Below are 24,380 nucleotides of genomic sequence, written 5' to 3' on the forward strand. Positions count from 1 at the left end.
TTGGTGGTAAAATCAGTCACAACTGTACTTCACTTGAGGTGCTCTGGCTAAAGAACAGGACTCTCAGTAAAGCCCCTTCAGGAATAGACACTGAGAAGGCCTTTGTTGAACTTTTAGAAGCTAATTTGGAACTATTAAGAGAGAACCTACAGAGTGGGAGGAAATCTTTGCCAATCATACTTCAGATAGAGCGCTAATTTCCAGAATATATAAAAAACTCAAAACACTCTACACTAAGAATACAAATAATCCAATGAACAAATGGGCTAAGGAAATGAACAGACACTTCACAGAAGATCTATAAGCAATCAACAGATATATGAAAAAATGTTCAAAATCCCTAGTAATAAGAGAAATGTAAATCAAAACTACCATAAGATTCCATCTCACCAAAATTAGAATGGTGATTATCAAGAATACAAGCAACAATAGGTGTTGGCAATGATGTGGGGAAAAAGGTACACTCATACATTGCAGGAGGGGTTGCAAATTAGTGCAGCCACTCTGGAAAGCAGTGTGGAGATTCCTCAGAAAGCTTGGAATGGAACTACTATTTGATGCAGCAATCCCACTCCTTGGTCTATACCCAAGGGACTTAAAATCAGCATACTACAGAGATGCAGTCACGTCAATGACCATAGCTGCTTAATTCACCATAGCCAGATTGTGGAACCAACCTAGATGTCCTTCAATTGAAGAATGGATAAAGAAACTGTGATATATATATATATATATATATATATATATATATATATATATATATAACATGGAATATTACTCCACCATAAAGAATAATAAAATTATGACACTTGCATGCAAATGGATGAAATTGGAGAATATCATGCTAAGTGAGATAAGCCAATCTCAAAAAACCAAAGGACAAATGATCTCGCTGATAAGCAGATGATCACACATAATGGGGGTGGAAGGGGGCAAGAATGGAGGAAGAAGGGACTGTATAGAGGGAAAAAAGAGGTGAGAGGGGTGGGGGGAGAAGGGAAAAAATAACAGAATGAATCAAATACCATTATCCTATGTAAATATATGATTACACAAATGGTATGCCTTTACTACATGTACAAACAGAGAAACAACATGTACCCCATTTGTTTACAATAAAAATAAATTTAGAGGCATTTCAAGATGGCGGACTAGAGGGTGGCTGCATTTCATGTTGCTCCAGGACTCAGGATTCAAAAGAGGAGATATTGAGAGACTTGGGACCAACTCAAAGCAGCCGGATGAGTCTCTCCCGTTGGGGAGGCGTCCTGGATGAGATGGTAGTTCCGGAACGCAGGGAACTTTGTGAAGTAGAGCTGCCCGGCAAGACACCCTTTCCCCTGCTGGAACAGTGAACTCGGACAACTGGGAGCATCGTAGAGGAGGCCGCTCAGCACAGCACTGGAACTCGGAGCAACCACTGGGGCTCCGGCAGCTGCCCAGGGGAGAGCGGCGAGGAGAGCTGTGTGGACTCACAGCAACCATTCCTGAACACCGGGGCCTGCCCGGAGGAGGAGGAGGAGGACGTGCATGGCCGCTTGGATTCGGAATGACTATACCAGAGTTACAGGCAGTTGCCAGAGGAGGAGCTGCATGGCGAGCTGTTTGGACTCAGAGCAACTGCTTCTGAACACCAGAGCCTGCCCTGAGGAGGAGGAGGAGGAGTGTGGCCGCTTGGATTCGGAGCGACTATACTAGAGCTACAGGTGGTTGCCAGAGGAGAAGCTGCGTGTCGAGCTGTTTGGACTCAGAGCAACCACATCTGAACACCGGGGCCTGCCCACAGGAGTAGGAGTAGGAGGAGGAGCGTGGTGGGTCGTTTGGTCTGGCAGTGACTGCATTAGAGCTCCAGGTGGCTGCTCAGAGGAGGAGGCAATTGGTGAGTTGTTTGGACTCAAAGCAACTGCTCCCGAGGAGAAGCGTGGTGGGTCACTTGGTCTCGAGTGGCCGCACCAGAGCTCCAGGCGGCTGCCCAGAGGAGGCATGCAGCGGATCACATGGATTCAGAGCCACTCAGAGCGACCGCTCCTGAACACCTGGAGGGTTACCTGGAGGAGGAGGAGAAGGAACAGGGCGGGTCACTTGGACTTGGAGCGAGTGCCCAGGGCTACGGATGGTTGGCGGGAGGAGGAGACACGCAGTGAGTTGCTTGGACACCTAGTGACCGCACTGGAACACTGGGAGGCTGTCTGGAGGAAGAGGTGTGTGGTGGGTTTCTGGGACCCACAGCGATTTTACGGGGCCCCAGGTGGCTGCTCAGGGGAGGGGCCCCATAGCCAGGTGATTAGGTACAGAGCAGGGTCCCAGGATCTAGGAGGCTTCTAGGTGGAAGAGCCACACAGAGACATGCTTAGGAGCAGAGCGAAGGTTCTAGGACTGCGGACAGATTCTCTGAGGAGGGGCAGCTAAGGAGATTCATCTGCAAAGGGTGAGGCTCCCAGGCCCAGGAGGTAGGGCCAGGCCCCTGGGAACTTTGCAGAGGAAGGCAGCCCAGCCCAGGCAGTAGCTGTAAATTGAGGGGAACCTCTAGGAGGGGAGCTGACCAGAGAGACCTCCCCACCAGGTGAATCTTCCTTGCTGGGTGAGGTTCTCCCACAAGGACGGTAAAAACAGAGACACAGGCCCAAACAGGCCTTGCCTCAGTCTGCAGCCTAGTTTCCCTTTGGATGACCATTGGTCAACAAGTGAAGGTACCTCTGCCCACTAGCAGGGAATATAACCCACCTGAAGGCCACCACCCCTAGAGAGGCAGCTTCCTTGTGGAGCACCGCATTATCAACTTCCTCCAAGGCTTCAGCCTACTGAAGGCTAAGAGGGGATATATAGAAATCTTCAGGGACATTATAAGTCAATAGAGGAAATCTGCAATATCTCAGCGGTCCACTGATACCTGAAAAATATGAGAAACCAAGGGAAGAAAATGCTGCAAACAAATCTAGATGTTACATCAATAAAACCCAATGACAGCATGGCAGAAGAAATGACAGAAAAGGAGTTCAGAATGTACATATTAAAATGATCAGGGAAGCAAACGATGATATGAAAGAGCAAATGCACGCACTGAATGATGAGATGAAAGAGCAAATGCAGGCATTGAATGATCGCACCAATCGACAGTTAAAAGAGCAAATACAGGAAGCAAAAGATCATTTCAATAAAGAGTTAGAGATATTGCAAAAAAAAAACAAACAGAAATCCTTGACATGAAGGAAACAAAAAAACCAAATTAAGAACTCCATAGAAAGCATATCCAGTAGGATAGAACACCTGGAAGACAGAACCTCAGACATTGAAGACAAAATATTTAACCTTGAAAACAAAGTTGAACAAACAGTGACGATGGTAAGAAATCATGAACAGAATCTACAAGAACTATGGGACATCATGAAAAGGCCAAATTTAAGAATTATTGGGATTGCGGAAGGCTTAGAGAAACAAATCAAAGGAAAGAACAATCTATTCATTGAAATAATATCAGAAAATTTCCCAAATCTGAAGAATGAAATGGAAAATCAAGCTCAAGAGGCTTGTAGGACTCCAAATACACAAAATTACAACAGACCCACACCAAGGCACATTATAATGAAAACACCTAACACACAAAATAAAGACAGAATTTTAAAGGCTGTGAGAGAAAAGAACCAAATTACATTCAGGGGAAAACCAATATGGATATCAGCAGATTTTTCAATCCAGACCCTAAAAGCTAGAAGGGCTTGGAGCAACATTTTTCAAGCTCTGAAAGAAAATGGATGCCAACCAAGAATCTTATACCCAGCAAAACTTACCTTCAAATTTGACGATGAAATAAAATCCTTCCATGATAAACAAAAGCTAAAATAATTTACAAAAAGAAAGCCAGCATTACAGAACATTCTCAGCAAAATATTCCATGTGGAAGAGATGAAAAACAAAGAAGCACATCAGTAAAGGGAGGAATTATCCTAAAGAGTAAAAAAAACAGAAACTTCTCCAAAATCTGGAGATTAAAAAATATGCTATTATGTGATGAACGGACAACAGAAGATATTAGGAAGGAAATTTAAAAATTCTTAGAGGTAAATGAGAAGAAATAAACATCATATCAAAATCTCTGGGACACTATGAAAGCAATACTTAGAGGGAAATTTATTTCATGGAGCACATTTAATAAAAGAAGTAAAACTCAACAAATAAACGACCTAACACTACAGCTCAAAGCCCTTGAAAAAGAAGAACAGACCAGCACCAAAAGTATTAGAAGACAGGAAATAGTTAAACTCAGAGCTGAAATCAATGATTTTGAAACAAAAGAAATAATACAAAAAATTGACAAAATAAATAGTTGGTTCTTCAATAAAATAAACAAAATTGATAAACCTTTAGCCACACTAACAAAGACGAGAGAAAACCCAAATCACTAAAATTCAGAATGAACAAGGAAATATCACAACAGACACGAGTGAAATACAAAACATAATTAGAAGCTATTTTGAAAATCTATACTCCAACAAAATAGAAAATTTCGAAGATATCAACAGGTTTCTAGAGACATATGAATTGCCTAAACTGAAAGAGGAGAACATATGCAATTTAAATAGACCAATTTCAAGTACTGAAATAGAAGAAGTCATCAAAACCCTACCAACAAAGAAAAGTTTGGGACCAGATAGGTTCTCAGCTGAGTTCTAGAAAACCTTTAAAGAAGAGCTCATTCCAATACTTCTCAAAGTATTCCATAAAATAGAAGAGGAGGGAACCCTCCCAAACTCATTCTATGAAGCCAATATCACACTGATACCTAAACCAGACAGAGACTCATCAAGGAAAGAAAATTTCAGACCAATATCCTTAATGAACATCGATGCAAAAATTCTCAACAAAATTTTAGCAAATCGTATACAAAAGCATATTAAAAAGATAGTGCACCATGACCAAGTGGGTTTCATCCCAGGGATGCAAGATTGGTTCAGCATCAGAAAATCAATAAATGTCATTCACCATATCAATAGACTTAAAGTCAAGAATCACATGATTATTTCAATAGATGCAGAAAAAGCATTTGATAAAACACAGCACCACTTCATTCTCAAAATACTAGAAAAAATAGGGATAGTGGGAACATTCCTTAACATTGTAAAGGCCATTTATGCTAAGCCCATGGCTAATATCATTCTAAATGGTGAGAAACTGAAAGCATTCCCCCTAAAAACTGGAACAAGGCAGGGATGCCCTCTTTCACCACTTCTATTCAGCATCATTCTTGAAACTCTAGCCAGAGCAATTAGACAAACTAAAGAAATTAAAGGGATACGAATTGGAAAAGAAGAACTCAAACTATCACGGTTCGCTGATGACATGACTATATATTTAGAGGAACCTGGAAATTCCACCAGAAAACTCTTAGAACTCATAAGTGAATTCAGTAAAATAGCAGGTTACAAGATCAATGCTCATAAATCCAATGCATTTTTATACATAAGTGATGAATCTTCAGAAAGAGAAATTAGGAAAACTACCCCATTCACAATAGCATCAAAAAAAAAATAAAATACTTGGGAATCAATCTCATAAAATAGGTGAAAGACCTCTACAATGAGAACTACAGAACACTAAAGAAAGATATTAAAGAACACCTTAGAAGATGGAAAGATCTTCCATGTTCTTGGATAGGAAGAATTAATATTGTCAAAATGGCCATACTACCTAAAGTGCTATACAAATTCAATGCAATTCCAATTAAAAACCCAATGATGTACCTTATAGAAATAGAGCAAGCAATTATGAAATTCATCTGGAAGAATAAGAAACCCAGAATAGCTAAAGCAATTCTTAGCAGGAAGAGTGAAACAGGGGGTATCGCAATACCAGATCTTCAACTCTACTACAAAGCAATAGTAACAAAAACGGCATGGTATTGGTACCAAAATAGAAAGGTAGATCAATGGTACAGAATAGAGAACATGGACACAAACCCAAATAAATACAATTTTCTCATACTAGACAAAGGGGCCAAAAATATGCAATGGAGAAAAGATAGCCTCTTCAACAAATGGTGCTGAAAAAATTGGAAATCCATATGGAACAGAACGAAACTAAACCCATATCCCTCACCATGCACAAAACTAACCTCAAAATGGATTAAAGACCTCAGAATCAGACCAGAGATCCTGCAGATTATAGAAGAAAAAGTAGGTCCAGATCTTCAACAGGTTGGCTTAGGACCAGACTTCCTTAACAGGACTCCCATAGCACAAGAAATAAAAGCAAGAATCAACAACTGGGATAGATTCAAACTAAAAAGCTTTCTCTCAGGAAAGGAAACTATCAGCAATGCGAAGAAAGAGCCTACAGAGTGGGAGAAAATCTTTGCCAATCATACTTCAGATAGAGCACTAATCTCCAGAATCTATAAAGAACTCAGAAAACTAAACACCAAGAATAAAAATAATCCAATCGACAAATGGGCTAAGGAAATGAATAGACACTTCACAGAAGAAGATCTACAAGCAATCAACAAACATGGAAAAATGTTCAACATCTCTAGTAATAAGAGAAATGCAAATCAAAATCACCCTAAAATTCCATCTCACCCCAATTAGAATGGTGATTATCAAGAATAGAAGCAACAACAGGTGTTGGCGAGGATGTGGGGAGAAAGGTACACTCATACATTGCTGGTGGGGCTGCAAATTAGTGCAGCCACTCTGGAAAGCAGTGTGGAGATTCCTTAGAAAACTTGGAATGGAACCACCATTTGACCCAACTATCCCACTCCTTGGTCTATACCCAAAGGACTTAAAATCAGCATACTACAGAGATACAGCCACGTCAATGTTCATAGCTGCTCAATTCACAATAGCCAGATTGTGGAACCAACCTAGATGTCCTTCAATTGATGAATCGATAAACTGTGGTGTGTGTATATATATATACATACACACACACACAATGGAATATTACTCAGCCATAAAGAACGATAAAATTATGGTATTTGCAGGCAAGTGGATGAAATTGGAGAATATCATGCTAAACGAGATAAGCCAATCTCAAAAAGCCAAAGGACGAATGATATCACTAATAAGTGGATGATGACACATAATGGGGGGAGGGAAGGGTTAGTGTCAGGGTTAGAGTTAGGGTTAGGGAGGGAGGCAAGAATGGAGGAAGGAAGGACTGTATAGAGGGAATAGAGGGGTTGGAGGGGTGGTGGGAAGGGAAAAAATAACAGAATGAGTCAAACAACATTACTCTATATAAATTTATGATTACACAAATGGTATGCCTTTACGCCATGTACAAATAGAGAAGCAGCATGTATCCCATTTGTTTACAATAAAAAAGGGCCATGTGGGGACTGGAATGGAAGTGCACAGTATGGAAAATGGGAGACAAATTTGGGGGCACCAAACAGTGCTTTTTACTAGGCCAGGGTAGAAGATAGCAGCAGAGTACCTCCCAGGAGCCAGATCCTGGGACACCATTTGGGACATTAAAACAAGTCTTAGTTCCTGCCTTCAAGGAAAAGTCAACACATGTTTGTGTGCACTCATAAGTACGCTGGGTGCTTGTGGTCACATGACTAAGGAGTGTTCCTAGCACTGCTGGGCAGGAATTAGGGTTGTTGGCAGAGCCCCACAAACAGAGGACATGTTCTGTCCAACATACATATAGCACCTCTGTTGAGAACACTGAAACACCCCATGGATAATCACAAATTTCTACTACTTTTCCTTTTAAAAGGACACCAGAAGTGTTTCCTCAAATCCTGAAGAATCCTTTCTTTATTAAATCATCCATGCATAAGCCTTTGCCTATAATTGTCTTCTTTCAACCTGACAAAGCAACGCAGAACCCAAAAGCTTTCTCCATTATGTAGTTCACATGACAAGAATATGGAGTGGACAAGGTAAGAACGAGGTGAGCTCAGAGACATTAACCATTCCTAAGTTGTGATCTCTCTGCCTTCATTATGCAGGCTATGGGACTGACTGCATTATGCAACCACATGTGACTTTCTTACCACTTTTTCCAAGCACCTTCCCAAGGTCCCTCAAAGGCCTGTGGTTTAACACTTGGCCCCAACCTGTGACACTGCTGAGAGGTACTGAAATTTTTAAGGAATGGGCACACTGGAGGAAGTTAGGTCACCGGAGGTGTGCCCTTAAAGGGAATGTCAGGAACCCGAATGGTCCCCCCTCTTGCTCTCTGCTTCCTGAGTAGCATTGCTCTATGATGTGTTCCTGCCAGAATGTGCTGCCTTGCACAGGCCCAAGGCAATGCGGCTAACTGACCATGGGATATAATATCAAAAACCATGAATCACAATAAGCCTTTCCTCTTTTTCAGGTGATTATTTCAGGCATTTTTTTTACAGTAGTGGAAAGCTAACTGACAACCTAAATGGGACAGCCCCCAGAAACAGCTTTTAAGTTCATTCAGGTCATCTGAAATCCATAGCTGATTAAACACTAGAAACAAAAACCACAAAGACTCAAACAACCCATATTCTTGATTCTAATTGTCAAGGATCCCCAGATTTTCAGGGACTGGGCCACATGGGATTCAGCAGCATGGAATCACACACTTTTAGAAATAAAAGGAATGTGACACTGGTGGCACTGCTCAGTCCTCATCTGAGAGAGCATGGAACTGAGGCACAGTGAGGTCATAGTACAGTGGCTTCAGGGGCTCTTTATTCACTAAGTCACTCCTCCCATGTTGCCCTGCACACATCCTCTTTTACTTCATATCTCTTCTGCCTCTCCCACACCCCTCACTCTTCTCAGAGAGCCTTCCCCAGCCAGTTATCCAACAGGATGTGTGACTGTGCAGCTGCAAGTCTGCAGGTGGGGAGGCAGGCAGGAATGACATAGGGTGTGATGTTCACAGGCAGGAGCAGTTTCAACATGGCAATGTTACTCCCAAAGGCATAGAACTTCTCAAAGTCTGGATGGGTGATAATCTTGTTCACAGGCATTTTCTGGGTGTACAGGGTTTGCTGATACAGTTCTGTGTTCCCCAATTGGACCTGGTAGTCCTGTGGTGCCTGGGATTTGTTGGAGGGGGAAAGGCCCATTATCAGCATCATCTCTGACTCTGGGGTCAGCACTCTCCCTGCATCCTCATCCCATTACTTTGGTCCCCTCCTCCCAGCCCTGATTCCAGGAAGCTTTGCCTCCTCCCTTCCTCCAGGTTGATGAACATTGGACTCACAATCTCAGGATGTAGGGCTTCCTACCACCTCATAGAACTGGAGGAGCTGAGAATCCAAGTGCAGGAAGGGTACTATTGGGCACCTCAGATCAACTATTTTTCCTTTATCTACATAGGAGGAGCTATGGCTCAATACCAGTGTTCTGGTCTGGATCTTAAATGTGTCCCAATGGTTCATGTGCTAAAAGCTTGGGTGCTGGCTTGTGGCACTATCAGGAAATGGCAGAAGCTGTAAGCAACAGAGCCTAGTGGAAATCAGTTCACTGGGGGTGTGCTCTTGATGCATGTTTGGGACCATATCTCCCCATTTGCTTCCTTGATGCCATGCAATGGAAAGGACTCCCATACCACATGCCCCTGCCATAGTGCAATGTGGCCAAGTAACCGTGTAAGAGAGGTACAAACCTGTGAAACCATGACCCAAAGTTAACTTTCCTCTTTTTACTTGATTTTCAGGTATTTTGTCACAGTGACAAAAAGCTAACTCATATACCAGGTGTCTCTTCCAATGTCTTTTTTTGACCCATTCCATGGCCTCACTACCTCTGCAGCTCCTTCCTGAAGCTTTTCTGCTTGGAAGAAAGTGCTCAAAAAGAATTTCTTAAATGCATAAAGGAGCACACAGAAAGTGAGCTCTCCTTGTTCCTGAAAGGGAATGAGAATCTTCATGGGTTTCTTCACACAGCTCTCTTACCTGGAGGGTCCTCATTCACAGCAGGCCCAATTCCTCCTTTAGGGAAGTCCCTACAGCTCCATGAAACTGACCCCCACATTATAGCATCTCTCTGGACCCCTTCCCTTATCTGTCCTTGCCCACTTTGAGCTTTCCTCCTGAAAGGATGGAGACACTGTCATGGAATCTCACCACCTCTCATGTCAGCAAGGGTTTCAGGGGAATACACACAAAATAGATGCCAAGAGACCCAGCTGGGGTCTCAAGGTCAGTAAGTGCTCAAGCTGCAACTTCCCAAACTGGACTGTGAATCCCATGTTCCCTCTGGGTTCCTCCACATGTGTTATGAAGTTAGGGTTGCCAAAGCATTGTGGCTACCATATACCTTCCCTATCACTTTGGGCTTCCTGCACACTGTGGAGACAACCCCCAATACACTTGTTACAGACACCTGTGATTCCCCAGAATACCACCCCAGGGAGGCCCCTCCTTCATTTCACAGATGGGAAGACCAAGGTCAAGGGATAAGAGGCCTGGCCTAAATGACTGAGAGCTGTCTTGGCCTCTGTCTTCAGTGACCATAGCCTGCACCTAGATGGCTTAGAATAGCTAAGCACATGCTGTGAGAATATTCATCTAGTGCTCTGGGCAGCATGTGGCAAGGTGAAAGGATGACCACAGTAGCCTTCCAGGGGCCCAGGGACTGGGAAGAACGCCCTGTAACCTTATTCTCCCCACTAACACACCTCTTTGCCTACTTTTCAGATGGAAGGCCTGAAGTCCTCTGAGGTTACTACTCTTACTTGTTCAGGAACATGATTTCTAGGTGTCTGTCCCCATTTCACACTCTCCACCCATGTCACAGAGAGAGAAATCACAAGCAGGTGTCTGTGGTGCTGTGTGACCTGGGGCGATCACTCCCCTCATGGCAAGTTCCACTTCTAAAGGGGTGGGCCTAATGAAGACACCTTTGTTTAGAAGATTTCCATCTTGGGGGTGTGGGGTCTGTGGTCCTCACATTTGAGGAGTGTTGTCTTGGTCCCTGGATGTGCTCCCCAATATCAGGAAAGGGACCTGAGACTCTGAGTCTGCCTGCCTCTGCCTCTGGGCCTCATACAACCCAAACCCTGGGTCACACCTGGGGCCACCTGTGCTGTTCCACAGTCCCATAGCTGATCCTTGGCAGGGATTCCCACCCATAAAATCCTCACCAGAATGGGACCCTATCCTACTTCAGTTGATGTCATCTCTGTGGTCACCTGCTTCGGGCAGAGGCAAAGAGAAGATACTGGTAGCTTCTGGCATCAAAGCCTGCCAGAGCCTGCTCCCACCCCCACCAGCCTTTCCCACCAGCCCCGACATCAAACCGACCTTGGGCCCTGCCCACATAGCCCTGGGGCCTTCTTTCCATGGGCTCCAGTTCCTCGTGTGCCCCTGTGATCCCATGTGCCTTCTGTGGATTGCAAGGGTATAGGGGCATGGGCAGCCTTAAGATTCAGCGACAATAGCATCAACAACAGCTGCCACAGAGCCATGTGCCTAGCTCACCTGGGCCTGCACCTTCCCTGGATACCATCTGGGAGCACTGTACTGGAGAGATGACCCCACCCTGACCTGTACCTGCCCATGTGCAGATGGTTCCTAACCTGGCCACGAGACAGACACGAACACTCCACCTACTGTCCCATTCACACCCCACCACATACCTGACTGCCCTCACCTGTGACCAGATGGACTGGAGGCCCTGACCTCATCCCAAGACAGACCTCCTTCACACACACTGACCCAGTACCCTGACCCCTCCCACACCAAGTTTGTCCCAACTTTGACCCCAATCAAGGGCTTCTACAAATCAATGAGAAAAAGAAAAGGAGTCTACACACAGAATACAGGAAAGCATATTAAATAGTAATCCACACTGGGGGTGTTGCTGGGTGGCAGGGTCATTAGGCTTTGGGTTCAATCCCCACCACAGGGGGCAGGTCCCACAAGACATAGAAAATGTAATTCATGGAAAAACAAATAAAAGACTCACAGTACATAGGGTGAAATGTTTAATTATTTGCAAAATGAAAATTAAAAAGTGTAATTTTCAATCATCAAAGTACAAATATTTCAGGACATTGATTTAAAAAACCCAACCTTCTGTTCATCAGTCATTTCTCCATCAGGTGGGACTAGGGGAAGTCCTACATTCCAAAGGCATGCTTCCCTATGTCTACATTATATTACCATGTAATATGCTGAATTTCTAGTCATCAATCTACATTTATTTCCTCATGTCTTTTTTTTTCATTTCTGGATTTTAAACTTCAGACTAAAGGGAACTTGTAAACCACTGTCCAAAAAAAAAAAAAAAAAAAAAATAGATCAAATGGAGTAGAATTTTTTCTGGGCGCGTAACCACTTACTTACAGTGACAGGGTGTCACTGTAGTCACAGCTCAAATGCATACACAGTTGAACCTCTTATTGGCCTGCTGACCAAAGTGGGTCACACTGTCAGTGTCCTGAAACATTGCTAAGCTCTGCTGATCTTCCTTCCACCGAACTATCCAGAGACTGAGACTGCACCCATGCTGCTTCCTACAGAATAGCTTAATTTTTCCAGAACAAGTCTTAAACAAAATACAAAACAACACCACCGACGCCTCGCTCAGGAAGTACTTTGAGGGCTTCGGGGACATGGAGGAGGCTGTCGTTATTACTGACCGCCAGACCGCTGAGTCCGGCTGCTACAGCTTCCTGACCATGGCCGACCAGGCAGCAGTTGAGAGGGCTTGTAAAAACCCCAACCGGATCATTGATGGGCGGAAGGCCAACGTGAACCTGGCACATCAGGGTGCCAAGCCCCGGAGCCTGCAAACGGGCTTTCCTGTTGGCGTGTAGCAGCTACACCCCACACTGGTCCCACAGACTTAAGGGCTGACCCCCCACTACATCTACCCGCACGCCGTTGTGCAGCCCAGTGTGGTGATCCCGGCCACCTGGTGCCATCACTGTCCTTGCCCTACATTGAGTATACGCCTGCCAGCCCTGCCTACACCCAGTACCTACCAACCACCTATGACCAGTACCCATATGCCGCCTCGCCTGCCACGGCCGCCAGCTTCATGGGCTACGAATACCCAGCTGCCATACTGCAGGCCCTGTTGGGCACGGCTCCCACAGGTGCCGCTTTTGTGCAGTACCAGGCGTCACAACTGTAGCTGGACAGGATGCAGTGAGGGCCGTCCCCTGCTGTGGGGACTGTGGTGAGGTCGCCCACCAAGCAGACAGACTCTGGCTAGCGGCTGGCTCAGCTCTGGGCACCACCAGCACCTGTGCCTCTGAGATCCCTGGTACAGCCGAGCGGTGTCTCTTCCGGCCTGGGTCCCGTCATGCCTTGAGGGGGACTTAGGGACGGAGTGGCTGAGAGGCTCTCTGAAGAAACCCCTCTCACTCGGCCCACCCAGGCCTGTCCTGCCCACACACTCCAGGTGCCAAGGGCTGGGCCGACACTCTTCCACCGAGGTGCCTTCTCAGGGAGACTGGCAGACAGGACGCAGGACTGCAGGTCGGAAGCGGAGCCCCGGGCAGGTCGCTGGCCCCCAAGTGCCAGCGAGCACCTGCCAGCCGACCCTGCGTCCTCCTCCTGCTATCGTCCTTTGCTCCTGCTGTGATTTCAGAATTTCAGTCCATTTTTTCAACAGACACTGCTGCCACCAAGAACCCAGAACCTAGTTTGATTTTGAGAGACTTGTTTTTGTGGATGGCTTCACAGCGGAAATGATGACAGTATTTCTGTATGATGGTGTCGCCGCCGGCCAGCCTGACTCTCAGCAGGGCGGGCATCACAGGCCGGAAGGGCCCTGCTGGGCTGGTGAAGTGGTGTCTGCCCCAGAGTGAGTTCTCAGGTGTCTTCACTGCGTCATCGCCGCCGACTGCCTGGGTCCTGCTCCTCCTGCCCTGGGTGGGTGCGGCCAGCTGCAGTCCAGTTGGACTGTGGCAGCCCCGCCCTCCCTGACCCTGGGAGGCTCTGAGTGCAGGTCCAGTGCCAGCTGTCCCTCGCCATCGGCTGCACGCCGCCCGAGACGCACTCCTTCCAGCTGAGGGCGCCATGGGGGCTTCTGGTTCATGGTGGCAGCTCCTGGAGGCCCGGGGTTGGAGGCTGAGGGGCTCCAGGCAGGGAGGGGGTCGCCAGCAGGCAGGCAGCTGGGCTGTGTCTTTGCCATACCTCAGGGAGCCCAGTGGCCAGCGCCCACTGTGGAGAAGACCCGGAGGTGAAGGTAGCTAACGTTATAATATTTTTATTAGAATGTTCTGATTATAAAAGTAAAACTTGTTCTCTCTAAAAAAATATAAAACAACAAATACTGGTGAGGATGGGGGGGGGGATAAGAAACCTTACATACCACTGATGGGAATGTAAATTAGTATCATCCCTACAAAGAACCATATGGAAGTACTACAAAAATCTAAACATAATTTGATCATGTGATCTACCTATCTCAAAGGAATACCAGCTACACCCAAAGGAATCAAAGCAAGCACATGAAAGAGATACTTGCATACCCATGTTTATTTATGTACTACTCACAACAGCCAAGTTATGAAATCAGTCTAGATGCCCATCAAGAAAAGAATGGAGGCTGGGGATATAGCTCAGTTGATAGAGTGCTTGTCTCGCAAGTACAAGGCCCTGAGTTCAATCCCCAGTACCCCCCCCAAAAAAAAAAGAAAAAGAAAAGAATGGACAAACAAAATGTACTATATAAGCCAGGCATCATGGTGCATGTCTGAAATCCCAGGGACACAGGAGGCCTAGGCAAGAGGACCTCAAGTTTAGGCCAGCATGAACAACTCAGTAGCACTATGTCTCAAAATACAAATTTTAGAAAGGACTGGGGAAGTCACTTATTAGTAGAGCCTTCTGGGTTCCATCCCCAATACTATTTTCAAGAAAAGAAGTTCATATATGTGAGAAATAGAAAATCTGATGATTCATTTTCAAAATACAAATTCTCAAATAAGTAGATTTTAGAAATTCTAAACGCAGGGAAAAGAGAAGTCAGAGTGGAAAATTATCACAAGAGAGTTCATACAGCAGAGTGGAAAATTATCATAAGAGAGTTCATACAATAACTTGTGAGTGTGATAACCTTGAGACTCATACACATACAGTCCCCTTCTAGAAAAACAGGATGTGGGAATAGGAGCCTGCTTAACAGATTAACAGAAGGAAATACCTACATTGAGAAACATTAACTGAAGGTGAGAAACATTAACTGAAGGGGAAAGAGATCTTAAACACAGTAAAAGGGCTTTCTCACCTGGGAATGTGGGATCTTAGGCAAAGTTCAGGAAGGTTGTGACCCCTATAGTACTCAACCAAGGAGGAACTGGATGAGGGACCTTGTGCACTGGGGGATAAAATGCAGATTGTACCTGCCTTGTAAAAAAGTCTCACTTCTGCTGCATTCTGTGTCTCCATGCCCTTTTCTTGGAATTGGACAAATTTCAAATTTCGGAAACACACACACACACACACACACATACACACACACACATTAGTATTATTCAACTATAAATAAAATAAAAATGATATCATGTCATTTTCAGGAAAATAGATAGAATTAAAATCACCATATAAGCAAAATAAGCAAGACTCAGAAAGACAGTATGGAATGTGTTCTCTCATATGAGAAATCTTGGAGAGGGGACATGGTATCAAATAAAGAGTGTTTATCAGGGATGGAGGAGGGAAAAAGGTGGAGGGAGACAGATATAAATGGAGGAATAGGAAAATACACATTCAATCAAAGTTCCTTAGAATTGTGTACAAACATTTCACAATGAAACCCATTATTCTATACAATTTATATGCCCTAATATGTATAATAAAATTAAACTACACAAGTCTCCAATTCAATTTTTTAAATTTGTAAAAAGAAAAAACTGAATGGTAATTAAGCACGTGAAAATGTATTCCACATCATTAGGCATTAGGGACGTGCAAATTAAAACTACAATGGGATACCACTTAATTTAAGTAGAATGGCTAATGAAACAGACAATACCAAATATTGACAAGGATGTAGAAAAAGTGGAATCCACACACATTTCAGAAGGAATGTAATATGAGAGATCCTTTAGAAATCAGTTTGGAAATTTACAAATTATTAAACATAAAGTTACCACATAACCCAGTAGTTTCACTTCTCAGAATCTACCCAAGAGAAACAAAAAGGCATGCTCCAAAAGAAAGAAAACTAAACAAATAACATACAGTAGTTTAATTTAAAAACAAAAATATTCATAGCACCATTGTTCATAATATCACAAAACTGCAAACAACCAAATTCTTGTCAACCAGAAAACAAACATCAAAGTGTGGTACAACAATGCCATGGAATAAACATACAAAATATGGGTACATGCCAGAGCCTAGAAATTAAAAAAAAATGTTACCCTAAGTGGAGGAAGCCACTTAGGATGTGGAAGACAACAATTTCTGTGATGCTATTTATCTGAAGTACCTAGAAAATGAAAAAAAAATCTTAATGTGATCCTACAATTTGTATAATCAGAACACTGAGAGATTACACTTCACTTATGCATAATCTATCAAAATAAATAAATACGAAAGGAAAAAAGACTGGTAGTTATCTAGAGGTAGAATTGAGAGTGGAGATTAATGGCAAATTGGTTGATTATTGCACAAATCTATGAATTTAACACTGTTTCAAGGACGTTTCAAGGAAAAAACTCAAAACTGAGAGATAATGCTTCAGGGCACTTAATAATATACAGTTGGGAGACCAATGCAAATCACCTCTGAGACATGACAACACACACTACTGAAACATTGAACTGGGCTGCCTGTTCAGGTGCATGCTGGTTGCATGGATAGCTCTAACAGCAAGGGTTTTGGAGATGGCAACACTGTGAGTCAGGAAGTAAGACTGCTGCTGGAAAAATTACATAATTTTGTAGGAAGGGGCATGGGTACAATCTAAGTCTCTGGATAGTTTTGTGGAAGGAGTGATTTGTATAGAAGATCAAGCATTTAACAGTGTTTTAGGAAACAGGTAGTTTGGCCACTTTGATCAGCATGGTGGGGTGCAGCCCTGATAAAGGTTGAGCTTTGGTTCCCAGTGAGATCTGATTGACAATGGCCTCCTGCTCCATTTCAAGGGCCCAGAACCAATTCTGCTCCATTTGATTTTTTTTTTATGACAGTGGTAAATAAAATAACCTCCCTCTAGTCTGAAGCTTATGGTCAGACATGAAGAAAAAGTCATAAGGAAATAAGTGTAAAATGATACCTCTCTGGAATCCTCTGGTTGCTGGCTCTAGGCCTTCTTGCACTCTAGGAATCCTATCAACCTCCCACAGAATGTGCAAATGACATGGGGCTAGAAGCCTCAGGGTTCAGGGACAACAGCAAAGGCAGCAATTGCCAGAGGCAGGGTCTGGTTTGGCTCAGGTCCCCATGGTCCCTGCCCATCTTGAGTGCAGGACTGGAGGGTGTGACCTGGCACTGACCTGAGCCTGACCCAACTGTAGACAATCCCTGATATTCCCCAAGTCATGCCCTTTCTTCCCAAAATGACCCAGGATACACTGGGAACCACAAACACAGGAGGAACTGGTTCAATCCCAAGTTGGAGTCCCCCTTAGACATTGTACCCCAACTCTTTCATACACAGTGTTGGCCCCACACTGACAACACAGTGACCTATGTTGGGAGTGGCTGGCCCACATTGCAATCTATTACTCTTAGAAATCAATGAGAAAACCCAAAGGAGGCTACACACCACATGGTATATGAATCATTGAAACATGGAATTTTGCAAAGGAGAACAATTTCCTTGAAAGGGGTCCAAAGTTTATTGCTATTTATGGGATAAAAATGGGGTTGAACATAGGCATGCACAAAAGTGATTGGAGGTGAAATAGTTCATGGTTTGTCATTCATAATAAAACTTCATGGTTCTTCAGAGGACACAGTTTCCAAAAGTGGTGGCATTAGTGTGATCTGGGGATAGGGTTTTCAGCCCATCAAACACCAGTATAGGCCCAAGGGAGATCAGTGGTTTTAATGGGAGCGGCATCACAGCCCTGAAAATTAATCTAGGAAATTACTATTCTAAACCCCCATTTCAGAAGTGTTATCTCCTACAAAGCTTTGGGAGATGAACACTCTATTGCTCAGTGGCCTGTCCTCCAAAGTTAGTGATGTGTAAAGTTGACAAAATGCAAGTAACTACTGGCAATCAAGTGAAGCTAGAGGGCTTTTTCAAGTTTCTCCTTAGTTTCAACAAGGCCCTAGAAATCCACTCAGGCTGCTGCTTCATCAATAGGTTGTTTTCTCATAGTTCACTGCTGAGTTCTTCCTGGGAAGACTGTGCCATGGCTTGTTTCCGTGTTCACCACTAGGGTGGGCCAGGGGGTATTGTGGTTGTTTCCAGTTTGGTCTATGACAAATAGAGCCACCATGAATGATTGTGTACTGATATCCACTCTGCTGGGATAAATACCCAGGAATGTAGTCACTGGGTCTATGGTAAGTGTGTGTTTAATTTTATCAGTTTTTAAAGACACACAATATTTTCCAGAATGGCTTTGCCACCTTCTGGTTCCACCAGGAGTGAACGATAAATGGGAGTGCTGGCACTCTCACCAGCATTCAGCGTCATTACTGATCTGTGTTTTATCTGTTCTAATTGGAATGGAGAGATTCCTACTGGGAGTTTCTACTTTGCATTTCATTCTTGGAAAGTGATCTCAAACATCTTTTCATGTCTTCCTTGCCAAACATCTGACCTCTCTGGCAAAAGATAGGTATATATCTTTTGCCCCCTTTCTAACTGGATTGTTTCTGTTTCTGCTATTCAGTTTTTTAAAAATTTTTTTATTTTATTTTTTCTAATTAGTTGTAAATGACAGTAGAATGCATTTATACATTTTGATACATAATACATAAATAGAGTGTAATCTCTCACTTTCTGATTATTGGAGGGTCACATTCATGCAGTCATACATGTACATGAAATAATAATGTCTGTTTCACTCTACTATCATACCTTCCCCATACTCCTTCCCCTCCCTTCACTCCCCTCTACCTAATATAAAGTAACCCTATTCCTTCCTATCCCATCCCCTTTTCGTGAATTAGCTTCCACGCACGTATCAGAGAAAACATTTGACATTTGGTTTTTGAGTTTGGCTTGTTTCACTTTGCATGATGTTCTCTAACTCCATCCATTTACCCTGACCCCATTCAACCCCACAACCTCCCACCCCTTCTGCCCAGGATGGGGTTCCACTATAGTACCCTGCTTCAGGAAGCCGCTGAAGGTTCATAGGTTTGCTGACCACAGTAGTCACTGACTCCTGCTCCTAACCAGAGGGGGAGACTGAAGTCCCCCACCTGAGGAGACCCAGCCACGGTGAGAGCCCAGGAAGAGTAGAGTTACATGGCAGGTTCTCAGGGTGAGTGCTCACCTTGAACCTCTACCACGTGACCACCATGAACTTGAGGGTGTGGTCCTTGCCCAGGAACTCCTCCAGCTGATGGGAGAGGGGCTTACATTAGAGACTTACTGGCTGATGGCTAAGGCCCTGCTGACCCGTGTGGAGACCTGTGCCATCACCAGCAGGATAACACACTCCCCAGCATCTATGGCATCCCTGGGCACCGCGGGAGGGCCTGCCTCCCTTGCCCACTCACTCCTGCCCCATCAGAATAGAAATCCAAGGAAGCAAAGGTGAGGTATCAACCACTCCTTCAGGGCAGACCTACCCACATGAGCCTGGGGCTCAGCCACAGGGGGCCCTGTGGATAAGGCCTAGCAGCTGTTCCAGCCCCCAAAGTCAAATATGTTATGTCCTGCCCAGGCTCATAGCTTCTTGGATGAGCGCTGTAGGGCTCACATTCTCCCCTTCTCCTGGGGCCACTGTCCCCAGCTCATGGACCAGGAGCCACACTACCCATGTCCCTGCCTCCATGTCCTGATGGGCAGGACATGGGCCCACTCCTGAGCTGCCAGCCACAAGGACCTCGAGGGTCAGAAATGGTTTGTTCAGCAGCAGGGATGGCACCAAGGTACCTGGACAGTGAAGGTGGGAGGGCACCTGCTGGGCCCAGTGGACACTGCACACTGGGAATGGCCTCATCTGCCACACTCTACCAGCCAGTTGCTTTCACAGACAAGCCCTGCCTGTCAGTCCCCTCCCCGCTGTTCTGTCCTCCACTGCAGTGAAGGACAGGGACCCCAGGCTTCTCCCTGAAGAGACTGTTTTTAGGGCCTTTTTGGGTTCCAATCACACTGACAGGCAGGAGAGTGCCCGCCCAACACACCCAGTCCAGACACCCATGTCCACATCCCAAGTGACTTTGTTTGGTGCATGAACCTGCACCCACACAGCCTGCTGTCTGTGAGAAACCGGCTGTCTGTGTCCAGCCTCCCCACCACCAAGGCCGCATGGGCTGCTCCTGGTGCAGGGTGGCTCGCAGCGTGAGCACTATCTCCTGTGGTTTCTACTGCACTTTCCTGACTGCAAGCGGTGGTGACCCCAGTGGGCACTCCAACTGCTCTGTGCCCACAAGCCCCACACAATGGCTGCTGTCCCCTGTGAGGTGTGGGTGTCCTGTGCCTCTCGTCCTCCACACATAGGCCCCTCTGTCCTGCCCAGTGTTTGTGAAGGTGGCAGTGTCCTTAGCAGGCTGTGGGGTCCCAGAGCTCTGGGATCAAAGCAGATGCCTCACAGCCTCCTGCTGCTCCCAAGGACACTTCTTGTGCCAGGGAGAGTGGCCACCCCAGGCCTCCTCCCCCGGTGCACTCATGCCCCTTCATGAGCTCTGCCTCCCCCTTCACAGGATCCAAAGCCCCCTCACTCCTTCCAGGCCAGCCACCAGTGGGCCAAACCACAGCCCTTCCCTGTTTTCTCCTCTGCCTTCTTCCCACCACAAGCCACATCTGGACATGGTTTTCCTGTGGGTCACAGGTGGCTGGCATGTATGGCATGTCCTGTGGGGCTTCTTAGGGCCAGGACTGGGATCCTCCATGGCCTCGCCAAGACCTGGCTTTGGCGCCTTGCGGCACAGCTCTGCAGCCACACTGTGGACCTGGGTGCCACAGGGCTGTGTTACTGCAGAGGCCCTTGGGGCCTCTCAGACAGTCTCTGCAGCTGTGCATAGAACCAGATGGGAAATCCACAGAGTAGGAGCCTTCCACAGGGCGAGGCTGCATCTGTGAGATCCTCTGGGCCCTGAGAGCAGAAGAGAGAAGAGAGCAGCCTGTCCTGCACCCCCGAGCCGCCCTGAGGTTAGGTCCCCACACAGGGCTGAGGGGCCACAAGTGTGCGAGTGTGGGTCTCACCTTCCATCGCCTCATTCTCACACAGGGCTCTTTTGTTATTGGATTTAGGATCCAGGCAGATAATCCAGGATTATTTCACCTCAAGATCCCTAATGTGATTACATCTGCAAAGTCCCCCTTTCCAAATAAGGCACATCCTCAGGTTCTGGCTGGGCCGAGGTTCACCTGCCAGGCTATGTCCACACACTGCTCTCCCTGGCCACCTGGGTCCTCTGCAACACCCAACCCTTCTCTCTCACACTCCTTGACACCAGCCTCTCTGGTTCCCATGCCTGTGCCCCAGAGCCCATTTTTCACCCAGCCTGAGGGATCTGTAAAGCTACACCACAGGCCAAGGAGCCTGTCTGGGGCTCTGCAGAGATGACTCCTGCTGGCCATCTGCACCTCCACATGGAGGGCCATTGGCCACCACGGTGACCCATGCCCAGCTCCCAGACAGACCAGCTTTATTACCGTCACACCCTCCAAGACAGCATATCCCCCAACCAGTCACAAAGGATGGGAAATCAAGGAGCAGGACGAGTCTCCAACCTACACTCAGAACCTGTCCCTGCTGTCCACAGTCTTTGTTGCATTTCCTGTGTACTACCTGGCAGGGTAGGAGAAACAAGCAAGAATTTTTGTTTTTGATTAAGATTTCTGAAGTTGTGGGAAAACAAAGCAAAATATAACAAACTGAAGCACTTTAGAAGGATTTCTAACAACTGAGAAATGACGCCTTATCACTCTGCTTGCGATACCTCAGTATCACAACTTACCTCATTCAAGGAGGAAAGGTTGAGCTTTTTGGCGATGAACTTCTTCAGATGTAAGGCTGTGGCCTGGGGCTGAGCAGCAGATCCACTTCCATTTCAGGCCCCACACTTTGCTGCTGTTGCATTCCAAGCAGATGCTCACCTGGACAGAGGGGAGGTCAGTGGTTGGTCAGCTGGTCAGCTGGTCAGCAGGTCACTGCTCTGCAGGCCTCCACTGGAGGCCCAGCCTAATACCTAGGAGCTGGGTCTTTGATCTGAAGCTGCTTTGCCTCAACACTGTAGTTCCACCTCAGGCACACAGATACTTTCTCCAAACCTGCATGGTGTCAGCGTGCCTCTGCAGCCAGTCCACTCCATCCTGTCCTGACTTCTGGTACATGGCACTTGGGAGCCCCAGGCCCTCTGGGAGTCATACCTACCCCGTCCTGTCCTCTGGCACATGGGCGTCCTGAAGAATCCTGGTAGGGTGGCAGGAGCATCCAGAGAGGCTGGGAAGGATGTTGCAGGCGTGTGGCCTGAAGGATGGAGCAGACATGGAGACTGGAGTGGCCTTGGAGGAAGGGTCTCCAGTGGAGTCGTGGTTTGGCTGTGCAGTGCTCTGGAGGAACAGCAGCTCCCAGGGGTCAGGGTGGGGGTCATGTAGCATCCTAATGCTGGGCACCACAAGGCAAAGGCAATCCACCCTATCCCAGGACTGCTGAGGAAGCCCACTGTCCACAGGAGGTGGGGATTGAGCACCCGGAACTGACTTAGGCCTCTTAAAATTCAGATAAATAGAATCAATGACACACACATGTCTAATGTGGCAAGAGGTGCAAAAGGGAGGGTTAAAAGTGTGAGATGCAGGCGTAACATCAACGAGCAAACTATCAAGCGAGAGCCATCGCCAGTCTTGGTGTGGACAGGTTAACCTCTGAGAGTTCTCTGAAGGAAGCTCATCACAAGCAGCATGGAGACAAGGCGCCAGCTCAAGTAGTAAAGGCAGCAGAGCATAAGAGAGGCGAGCCAGATGGACAGCTATTTCCAGCTAGCATGCAGCAGCTGCGGGGCTGGGGACCCTGGAGAGGTGTCCCAAATGGTAAGGCACAGTGGTTCTCACAGAACCAAACAGATAAGTAACAGAGAGTGCTGGGGTGGTAGCACCCCCATAATCCCAGTGACTCAGGAGGCTGAGGTAGGAGGATCACAATTCCGGCCTCAGTAACTTGGTGAAACCCTGACTTGAAATAAAAAATGCTTTAAATAGGGTTGAGAGTGAGTCCGGTAGAGCACCGTGGGTTCAATCCCAGTAAAAAAAAAAAAAAAAAAAAAAAAAAAAAAGAGAGAGAGAGAGAAAACAAAACAAGAATGACACAAAGCCAGCAGCAAGCAACTGTGAAAAACACGAGGCCTAGAGGTCTCTCCAGCAACCTAGGCAAGTGCTGCTGGGTGTCCCTGCCCTGGCCACTACATGGCCTGACATCTGGGCACCTGCAGGGATGTGCAGATGCCTGTGACTCCTCACTCTCGTTCTGCCTAGTGCGGCATGCACTCACCCAATGTACTGCAGTGGGTGGCTCTGGTGGATCACAATCCTGCAGGTGGGGCAGGTGTTGTTCTCCTCCAGGTACTTCACCAGGCAGCTCCTGCAGACTGTCCACAGTGCACTCAATGACAAAGTCCTAATGAAACCTCTTTCACATGATTAATTTTGTCTATTCATGACTTATGTCAAGTAGAGCAGATCAGGTTGGTTGCACTGTAAACTGGCAAACTGGGCTGGTCACCCTTAGGGAGACTAGCACAAGAGAGTTACAGGGAGCAATGGAGAGCTGCAGGAGCTGCTAGGTTCAGCCATCGAATGAGCTCCAGTGGAAAGTTGGAAGCTGCTGGCTACTTCTTCCAGGAAGGCAAAAGGAGAGCTGCTACCCACTAGGAGCTAAGAGTCAATGACATTCAATCTCAGGGATGCTAACACTAAGATCTGAGAGCCACCGGTCCTCAAAACTCAGAGCTGCTAATACCAAGAGAGATGCCCTTTGCTTTATTGCTCTCTGCATTGGGCCAAGAACCCTCAGTTGATTGGTAAAAGAGATTTTTAAGGGACACAGATCATGAAGGGATGCACAGAGAAGATCCCCTAAACCAAAGAAGGCCATTGGAATGGGGGTGATGAGTTGGGTTCTGGGAGCTTTTGGTCTGTTTTCTCCCAGGATCAGTGGAAGGACCAGTCTAAATTTGGAGGCAAGACCCAGTGAATGGACACCTGTGTGACCTGGGGCTTGGCATCTCCAGTTACCTCCTCCTCTAAGTTCTTACTGCATGGAGTTGCAGATACACATGGCAGAAGGCAGCAGCCTGAGAAGATTTTTCTACAAAACTGCCACTGACACAAGATCATCAAGGTACAACT

General features: G+C 46.1%; 2 long non-coding RNA genes and 1 pseudogene across 3 annotated transcripts in view; 2 read left to right on the forward strand and 1 right to left on the reverse strand.

Moving 5' to 3' along the window:
* LOC306642744 overlaps window positions 1-24,380 on the forward strand; it is an 838,964-nt gene that overhangs the window by 284,506 nt on the left and 530,078 nt on the right. The window lies entirely within an intron of this gene.
* On the forward strand, window positions 12,514-13,184 carry LOC306642878 (RNA-binding protein 38-like; annotated as a pseudogene). The gene has a single exon. The product of its transcript is annotated as an RNA-binding protein 38-like (transcript).
* On the reverse strand, window positions 21,769-22,625 carry LOC306642902. The gene is made up of 3 exons (XR_013758719.1): window positions 22,408-22,625; window positions 21,992-22,130; window positions 21,769-21,822 (listed from the first exon to the last, which is right to left on the reverse strand). It is a non-coding gene; the product is annotated as an uncharacterized lncRNA (long non-coding RNA).

Source organism: Sciurus vulgaris (genome assembly GCF_902686455.1).
Source record: "Sciurus vulgaris genome assembly, chromosome: 13".
Classification (NCBI taxonomy): Eukaryota; Metazoa; Chordata; class Mammalia; order Rodentia; family Sciuridae; genus Sciurus; species Sciurus vulgaris.